This window comes from Peromyscus leucopus, chromosome 1 (genome assembly GCF_004664715.2).
Source record: "Peromyscus leucopus breed LL Stock chromosome 1, UCI_PerLeu_2.1, whole genome shotgun sequence".
Taxonomy (NCBI): Eukaryota; Metazoa; Chordata; class Mammalia; order Rodentia; family Cricetidae; genus Peromyscus; species Peromyscus leucopus.
In genome coordinates this window covers 62,686,926-62,697,193 of record NC_051063.1, presented here as the reverse complement: position 1 = coordinate 62,697,193, position 10,268 = coordinate 62,686,926, and positions in this window count along the sequence as shown.

Sequence of the window (10,268 nt, the reverse complement as noted above, 5' to 3'; positions counted from 1 at the left end):
ACTTCTGTCAAATCACCGCAGCGTCTAGTCACCTGGCTGGAGATAGCTATGAGACCACCACCTGCAGGTGCCTGGTCCGCTTGAAGGAAGAAGAAAACTGATGTTTGGCAGCTTGAGGAGAAAGCAGATAGCAGTAAAACCAGCTACCCTCAAGCCCTTGAATTACCTCAAAATGGTGTGGGAGGAAGAACATTTATATTTAAATTTTTAAAAAAGAAACCAAGCTGAAAGAGAGGCAAGAGTGGGCTGGAGCACTTCCACCAGTCTTGAATTTGCGAAATGAATGGAAGGGATGGAAGATATGTCCCTAGGAAACCCAGGCCACCCACTCTTGCCGCTTCAGAGCACTCTCCTCAGAAGGACCTTTGGCCAGATAGACTCAGTGTAGTTCCTGTAAGGAGTTTACCCTGTGGTGGTCACCAATCTGTAGGTCCCCTTCCATTGTGCTACAGTGGACTTGGTACTGCCATTACTTCTAGTACATTTCTTCACTCACACCATGTTCTCTTGTGTGTGTGTGTGTGTGTGTGTGTGTGTGTGTGTGTGTGTGTGTGTGTGTTTTCCATCTCTAGGACCACATCTTCTACCTCCGTTAACAGTCTCTGCCTTGATATCACACGGGACTAAATCTAGACTGTCCCTGGACAGCTGTCTATTCAGTTCTCACTGATCTCCAGCTCCTGTTGCCAGAAATGTCATCTTCATGCTGATGAAGCTAAGATGGACCAGGACACAAGACTCAGCACCCTATGTGGCAGACAGAGTTTAAGAGACCCATGATCCCTTCTGTGGTGATATTGTGTTCCCCAATATATTGTGCATCCTAATAAGCTTATCTGGGGTCAGAGAACAGAACAGCCACTTGACAGACATAGAGGCCAGAAAATGGTGGCACACACACCTTTAATCCTAGCATTCCGTAGGCAGACCTCTATCCGGATCTCTGAGTTCAAAGCCACACTGGAAACAGCCACGCATGGTGACACATGCCTTTAATCCCAGGAAGTGATAGCAGGAAGCAGAAAGGCATATAAGGCGTGAAAACCAGGAACTAGAGCTGGTTAAGCTTTTAGGCTTCTGAGCAGCAGTTCAGCTGAGATCCATTCAGATGAGGACACAGAGGCTTCCAGTTTGAGGAAACGAGATCAGCTGAGGAATTGGCGAGGTGAGGTTAGCTGTGGCTGGTTCTGTACCTGGTTCTGGGTTTGTTTTCATTAATAAGACCTTCTAACAATTCATTCTACCCCTTTCCTGGTGTTTACATCCTTATATAATCTCTTCCCTTGTTTACAGACAAAACCTGTGACTTGTGTCTAAAAGTGCAACAGAAATCCTGTAAGTGGTGTAAGACTGAATCTGGATAGCAGTCTAGGAACTTCTTGTGACAAAGACCAGCTCAAACTGATTGGGTTTGAGATGTTCACACATATGCCCTTTACTGGATCTCAAATCCCTCAACATTAAGAAGGTAAAACAAACAAACAAACAAAAAAAAAACCAAGCAAACAACAAAACCAAGGGGAAATTGTTATTGAGGAAAAACTTTATCCCATAAAATGCCCCAGTAAGTCCCCAAAGTCAGTTCAGGTGACATAGTCTGTCAGAGCAAAATCACAGCATTTGCTCTACATTGGCTTAAAGCTCTCTAGTGGTAGTAGTCACAAGACAGAACACAACCTTACATTTTTCTATTACATTTGCTGTAGATAGCACCAGCTCTGGTGTATGTGGGCTGTGATAGAATTTGCCTAGGTTACTTTGCAGAAACATGGAAACTACCTCTGTTGTAAGTACTAACTCTCCACTCAGCAGAGAGATGTTATGAGTAACAGAACTTATGGTTTCAGAGGGTTAGAGTCCATGATGGTGGAGCAGAGGTAGCAGGTGGCTGAAGCAGCAGCTGAGAGACAAGCAGGAGACATAGAGCACATTAGGAATGGCATCAGTCTTTTGGAAACTCAAAGCCTTCCTCCAGGATCACACCTCCTCCAATAAGGCCACCCCTAATTCTTCTCAAATAGTTACACCAACTGAGGATCAAGTATTCAAACCCAGGCCTATGAGCTCAACTACCACAAGATTCTACTCAATTCTTCATGTAGACACATAGAAACTCTGGGAAATGTGTTGTTGCTGAGCACAGTGGCACACATTTATAATCCTGACAATCAGGAAGCTGAGGCAGGAGGAGGATTGGGAATTTGAGGCCAACTTGGGCTACAAACCAAGGGGGGGTGGGAAGCAGTTATATCCAAGACTGCTATGTCCAGCGCTAACTTAGCCACTGGGGCTGGCATGTCTCTTCTTGCCAACTACAGTGACTCAGTTATCTAAGGTTCCATGGCCTTTTAAGGCTCAGGCCAAATTACAAGGCCAGGATGTTTAAGCAAGACACTGATGCTAGCTCTAAACAAAACCGATAACTTCTTGGATTAAGTCAACTAAGTAAATAAACCTCAAGGCCAGAATAATATTTCAGGAGAAGAAAAACATGCCCATGGACAATGAAAAATAACCAAACTTTAGTCTTCTCCAGAAAAATCAATAAAAAGCCTGCTGCTTCCCTAGTTGAGCAGCCTGATCACCTCTTCAGCTGACATTAAGTCCCTCTGCTCATGAGCTGAAGTCTCAGAAAAGCTTTAACTATCTTGTTCATCATATAGGGTTTGGTGCCATTTCTTTTGTTTCCGTACTATAAGAACCAATAATCTAATGACAGGTGGTAGTTATGCAAACATATAAGATTCTCAAAACCCATTCACTTGTGTATTTGTGATCTTTGTGTTTCAATGCATACAAGTTTTACCCCAATAATTTAAAAAGTGACAAAACATCTCCTATGTATTTTACAGGGTTGCTAGTATCACTTTATTTTAAAGCCTGAAAATTTTATAAGAAAAAAAGTAAAAAAAAAAATAATAAAGGAAGGAAGAAACTAGTTGAAAGTAACATGATTGTCCCCATATTCACTGTTGTAAAATATTTGCCATGGGCTCATGTGTTTAGACATTTCATCTCCAGTTGGTGGCCCTGTTTTGAAAGGTTGCTTAACCTTTAGGAGATGGAGGAAGTGGGTCATTGGAGCCAGGCTTTGAGGTTTCTAGGCTGGTCTTACTTCCTGTTCACTCTCTGCTACCAACTGTCTTGCTCTCCTACTGTCCCAACTTCCCCTAACACAGACTGTACTTTCAAACTGTGAGCTGAAATAAACCCTTCCTATCTTAAGTTTCTTTTTGTTGAGTACATGGTCACAATAATAAGAAAAGTAACTAACACACAACTTTATAAATTCTTAGGAATAAGGGTTCATTTGGAAGGGGGAAAAGGAAGGCAAAGAGAGGTACCTGTGTTCAACTGAAGCACCAGCTGCTCCATCAAAAGAGGTATGTTTTGTGAGAACTAACAGAGAGGAGCTTGAGTTGCTGAAGCCCATTCTCTGTGAATTCATGGCTTACTGTATAAAAAGACCTAGACTATAAAGTGTTTTTCTTTAAAGGAAAAAAAAAAAGAATTTTAAAGACTCAAATATTCAGGGTACAAGCAGGTGCCAAGTGTCACACTTAAGCATAGTTCAAGATATTTTAATTAAACATTTGTTTACCAGAATGTAAGCAGGGATAAAAAAAAGATGAGGTGGGTGGGCATGCCAATCCCTAGCACTTGGGAGGCAGAAGCAAGCTGATATCTGTGAGTTGATGCCAGCCTGGTTTATGTAGTGAGTTCTAAGCCAGCCATTGCTACAGAGTGAGACCCTGTCAAAAGAGGAGGATGGGGGAAGAAAAGAAAAACAAAACCATGAGGCACTAAGAACAAGGTACCTAGGGATAAAAACAGCTCCAGGCACATCTACTTTCACCTGGAGAGCCGACTCAGGAGGTTGTGAACAGACCGAGGAGGAGTTAGACTTTGGGTAGAAAGGTGTATAAGGACCACGCTGAGCTAAAACCCCAGGGACATTCAGGAGTTCATCCATGACAGGGTGGTGAGGCAGATGCTGACCAGTATTAACTGACTCTCCTTTTATATGATCCAAGCATAAGAAATAGATATTATAGTTTATCATCAATATGAGGTGCACTTAGAGTTGATTGGCATTATAGGAGGCACTAACCAGTCCCTTCCTTCCCCTAGCTGGTGCCTGGCATGTCAAGACATTGAAATTTAGAAAGTTTTACTTGACTGAGCCCAGGATCTGAAAGGGAAGGGGTCAGACTCAAGCCCCAAATTTCTCATTGAATGATGCTTTGTGTTCTAGGCCAATGAAATGGGGAATTTGGGAGGGGTGCACATTCTAACCTATGGAAGAAGAGGACAGGAATGTCTAGCAATTGAAGGATTTTAAAAACCACTGTCTTGTGACAAATTCACTTGCTGGCAGAGGTTTTTGCTGGCAACCCTTTCTGCAGAACTATATATTAACAACAGCTTTGTTTTCACAAGTATCTTGAATTTGTTATTATCTTATTTCAAACATGGTGAGGGGGGTTGCATCCTTTCTTGGTCTAATATGTTCAGTAAGTCTACAGGCTTGGTTTAAAAAAATGTATATGGGTATCTTAGTTAGGTTTTCTATTGCTGCAACAAAACACCATGACCAAAGAGCAAGTTGGGGAGGAAAGGGTTTGTTTGGCTTATACTTCAGCATTGCTGTTCATCTCTAAAGGAAGTCAGGGAAGGAACTCAAAACAGGTCAGGATCCTGGAAGCAGGAGCTGATGCAGAGGCCATGGAGAGAAGTTGCTTACTAATTTGCTTGCCATGGCTTGCCCACCTTCTTATAGAACCCAGTACCAGCAACCCAGGGATAGCACCACCCACCATGGGCTGGACCCTCTCTCATTGATCACTAAATGAGGAAATGCCTTACAGTTAGATCTTATCAAGGCATTTCCTCAAATGAGGCTCCTTCCTCTGATGACTAACTTGTGTCAAGTTGACGCACAAAACCAGGTAGTACACTGGGTATTTGCCTGAATATATGTTTGTGCACATGTATGCTTGGTGTCTGAGAAGGCCAGAAAAAGGCTTTGGGTCCCCTGGGATTAGAGTTACCAGCAGTTGTGAGCCACAGTGCTAGGAATAGAGCCCGCATCCTCTGGAAGAGCAACCAGAACTCTTAACAACTGAGCCATCTTTCCAGTTCCCTCTAATGTTATTTTAATACACCCTGTACCCATATGTCCCCAATCTACTTTGATAAATTCATAGGTGGTACTCTTTTACTTGCACAAACAAGTGACTTTTCAGTTTCTGTGTTAGAGAAGGTGCTGTACAGGTAGTATTGCCTGTGTACTCAAGAAGTGTAGAGTTTGCCTGTCCATTTGCACTCAAAATGGAGCCAAATGCTGACTGGAAGTGGAGTCACCCAGGGCACAGCCTGAAAGCCCAGGTTCCACACAATATAGGGTAGCTTAGGGCACATAGCCTATGGTCCTCACTGGGGGATTCTGGTGAACATGAGCAAGTTAGCTGAGCAAGGCCACTGTGTGACAGGAGAATAATTAGTCTGGACACTGTGCTTTTTTTTTTTCAACTTGACAGAAGCTAAAGTCATCTGGGAAAAGGGCCCCTCAACTGAGAAGATACTTCCATTAGATTGGTCTGTAGGCAAATCTGAGGGACATTTTCTTGATTAATGATTGATCGTGTGTGGAGCGGGGCAGCCCACTGTGTGTAAGTCCTGGGTTGGATAAGAAAGCAAACTTAGCAAGCCATGGAAAGCAAGCCAGTAGACAATGTTCCTCCATGGCCTCTGCTTCAGTTCCTGCCTTCAGGTCCCTGCCCTGCTTGAGTACCTGACTTGGCTTCCCTCAATGTTAGAATATGATTGGGACATGTAAGCCAAATAAATCCTTTCTTTCTCAGGTTGCTTTTGGTCATAATATTTATCACAATAATAGAAAGCAAGCTACGATGTTGTAGAATATTATTTTAAGATGTGTTACTTTGTTCATGTTGCATTTGTTTAACTCTGTGAAACTGTGTTACTGTGCCTGTCTAAAACACCTGATGGTTTAATGAACTGAATGGCTGGTGGTGAGGCAGGAGAGAGGATAGGTGGGGCTGGCAGGCAGAGATAATATATAGAAGGAGAAATCTGAGAGGAAGAGGTAGAGAGAAGTATCCAGAGAAGGAGAAGGACTCCAGAGGCCAGCCACCCAGCTACACAGCAAGCCGTAGAGTAAGAGTAAGATTTACAGAAGGAAGAGAACAGGAAAAGCCCAGAGGCTAAAGGTAGATAGGATAATTTAAGTTAAGGAAAGCTGACTAGAAACAAGCCAAGCTAAGGCCAGGCATTTATACTTAAGAATAAGTTCTGTGTGTGATTTATTTGGGAGCCAGGTGGTGGGCCTTCAAAAGATCAAAAATATCAACAACAACACTAGGACACCATTCAAGCCAAATAAACAGGCCTTTCATCCCAGATAGTATGATAGCCATGGGGTCAGACTAGACTCAGTCTCATATTCTTCTTTTTTTTTTTTCAAAATGAGGTTTTTCTGATTAGCCCTGGCTGTTCTGAAACTCACTCTGCAGACCAGGCTAGCCTCGAACTCAGAGATCCTCCTGTCTCCACTTCCCGAGTGCTGGGATTAAAGGTGTACACCAACACTGTCTGGCTCATATTCTTCTTACATGAGAATTTCTAGAAATCTAATGATAGACTTACCTCTGATTCCTAATGGCATCCAATCCAGAGCAAAATCTTACTTCCCAAATCCTCTCTGATAAGTACCAATGCTATCTTTATTGGGAAAGGAATAATCTTTGTGTTACACAAAGGAACACATGAAGAGAGTGAAAGAATTTGGCAAGGTGATTTCTTTTTGCAAATAGAGTGTGCCAGAACCCAAACAGGGATATTGAGCACACTTCCAAAATGGCCTTTGTCTTTTATTCTTGACATAGGGATCATTCCAATGGCACATTCTGATGCCATTGGCTAATAGATGTAGAGGGGAAAAGGGAAGTTAGGGAAATAATAAACTTTTATTGGGATGACTACTTTTGGCAGAAAAAATGTTTTTCATAGCTTTGTTATTTGTTATGTTTTATTTATTTTGAGTGTGCACATGCATACGGTCCATAGTATAAAAAGAAGTAACTGCTGGGAAAGGAGATTCTAACCAGCTGAGCTGCAATGCAGAGAGAAGAGGATTCTTGGACCATTGAGCCACAAGCAAGTTATGCAGAAAACTCCAGGATTGCAGCCTTTGTATTGGAGTGGACTTTTCAGTGATACGATAGTCATCTTTGATCCTTGTAATTCATCACCCATATTGCTGTAAGTAACCTCAATAAGAACTCAAAGTTCACCCTAATTGAACTTTGGTTCCAATGTCACTTTGGTCTGTTGTGAGTTATTTTTCTGGTGCAAGCAGTTGTGTGTGTGTGTGTGTGTGTGTGTGTGTGTGTGTGTGTGTGTGTGTGTTGTGTTGCATCTCCCAAGGAAAAATGTTTCTCACAATAGTGTCTGTCTATCTGTGAGTATATGCTTGCCATACTGTGTATGTGCATGTGTCAGAGGACAATTTGTGAGAATTGGTTCTCTCCTACTACAATGGTCCAGGGATCAAACTCAGGTTAAGCTTGGCAGCAGGCACCTTCACTAGCTGAGACATCTGGTTAGCCCTCTTAAAGTCTCTCTTCAGTTTCCATGATATGTGTTCTCCTACACAGAAGTGAGCCATGACTTTTCTTTGCTCAGCTGCAGGTGTGCTCTTGGAAGTGGTCAGAGGACTTTGGCATACTCAAGGCTGAAACTGCCCAGTCCTGTGTGTACAGCTTCCAGAAAAGTCAGAAGTGACCACCCCTTCCTCTGAAATAGTTTTTTTGTCATAGCAACTAAGTGGTTTAGTCCCTGTTTATTCTATCTACTAGTCTTCTGCTTATGTTGAATCCCATGCCATTACTGAAGGTAGTTTGTCACCATAGAATGCCAGTTCCCAATGTTTCACTCACTCCAGCAAGGAGTATATCCATGTGCTCATCACTCTGTACTAGAATCCCACTCCAAGAGTCTGTTTCCTAGGACCACTTCTGCTACCAATTACTGTGTTAGTTGGGATCCCAGCAGGGAACAGATGGCATACTCAAAAAGATAATTAATGGGGACACTCTGTCCTAGCAACCACAAGTAATGTGCTGATCAAACACCTAGAAAAATCAGCAGATCAGAGAAGCGAGGTCACAGGGCAAATGCCCCCATCAGATAAGCTAGAAAGACCGACAGAAGAAAACAAAGAATTGTAACTCAGCAAAACAGAAACCACCGGAGAACCTGGCACCTAGTTAATGAAGCACAAGAGGTTCAGCCTGCCAAGAGGACCTGAGATGAAGCTACAAGCTTTTCGAGACTCACTCTCAAGGGCTCTACTAAGTTCTCCCAGGGAAGACATGAGAAACACCTCCCCAAGCATCCACAGTAAGTAGGGAAGGTGTCTGTTGTGAACTATGCCACATGTTCTACTTTTCTTAAGGCCTCTCCCCAAGAGAGACTTGTTTATCAGCACTGACCCGACCGGGATGTTACCATTCCAACTGACCTGTGTGCAAACCCTCCTCTGCCTAGTTTCCCACCAGAGAAGGAAGACACCCAATTTCAGATCTGTCAATGTCACATAACCTGAAGTTGTGTGGAACCTACAAAGTTCTGATGAGGCTGACAACTCAAGGTCACAAGCTCACTGACACAGAGCCCTCAGCACAGAACAGGCCTCTTGGCAATAGGTCCTTTCAATACATCATGTCAGGTTTTCCAATAAAGATCACAGGGCATACTAGAGAGCAGAAAATTCCACCTGGAGAGGGGGGAGAGGGAGGGGGAGGGGGAAGGAGACGGGAGTGAGAGGAGAGAAGAGGAGAGAGAGAGAGAGAGAGAGAGAGAGAGAGAGAGAGAGAGAGAGAGAGAATAGTTAGATCCAAATAACAGTAGGAATGTTGGAACACTAAGAATGGGAATTCAAAACAACTACGGCTAGTACTGGGTTGTAACAGGGGATCAGGAAACTTGAAAGAGGGGTGGGAAAGGTAAGCAGAGAAAGAATCAAAAGAAAATGACACACAGAGAAAAAAATATCATGGAGATGAAGATTGCCTTATGTCTTAGAGTTTCTACTGCTGTGATGAAACACCATGACCAAAACACAAGTTGGGGAGGAAAGTGTTAATTAGGCTTACACTTCAGCATTGCTGTTCATCACTGAAGGAAGTCAGGGCAGGAACTCAAACAGGGCAGGATCCTGGAGGCAGGAGCTGATGCAGAGGCCATGGAGGGGTGCTGCTTACTGACTTGCTCATCATGGCTTGCTCAGCCTGATTTATTAAAGAACCCAGGACCACCAGCCCAGGGATGGCACCACCCATCCTGGGCTGGGCCCTCCCTCATTGATCACTAATTGAGAAAATGCATCACAGATGGATTTTATGGAGGCATTTCTTCAACTGAGGCTCTGCCCTCTCTGATGACTCTAGCTGTGTCAAGTTGATACACAAACACAGCCAGTACACCTTGTGAGCTCATTTTACTGGACACAGCAGGAAAATAATCTTTGATCTCTAGGATGGATTGGTAGAAACTTCTAAAGTGGAAAAGCAGAGTTGAGAGGCCTGAGTAGAACAGAGGAGAGGAACAGAGAGCTGTGGTGGCAACTGAGAAAGTGTGAATACTTCTGATGGGGATACTTCTGATGGGGATACTGGGAGAAGAGTAAAGAGCAAAAGGAACAAGCAATCTGAAGCACATGGCTGAGAATTCCCCCAAATCGCTGAAAGATCTCAAGCCATAGACACCGCAAGCTCGAGAAACATTAGGCAGGATAAACACAAAACAAAAACCAAAGGGATATTTCCTAAAATTCTTGAAAGAGGAAGGGAATCTTTCACACAGAGAGCAAAGATGATAATTATACACAGCTTTATTTCAGAAACTGTGCAAGCAAGAAGACAGTGGTGTGGAATAAAATCCCATGCTGTGATTGAGTCTGTGTCCTTAACACCCCCGTCCCACAAAACAATGGGAACACACAGTGGAACTGCCCTGCCAGGAACACTGAAAGAAGTTCTTCATTCTCTTTTTAGCTTAGCTTAGTTTTGAAGTGTTGGGCGATCAAACCCTGGTTTGCATGCATGGGAGACAAACACTGCACCAACCGATCTATATTCCCAGCCCCAAAATACTGATGCAAATTCTTGAGATGGAGGAGTGACAAAGTCAGGTATTCAGACCCATCTAAAGGAAGAACATCAGAGAAGAGACTAGTGAAGGCT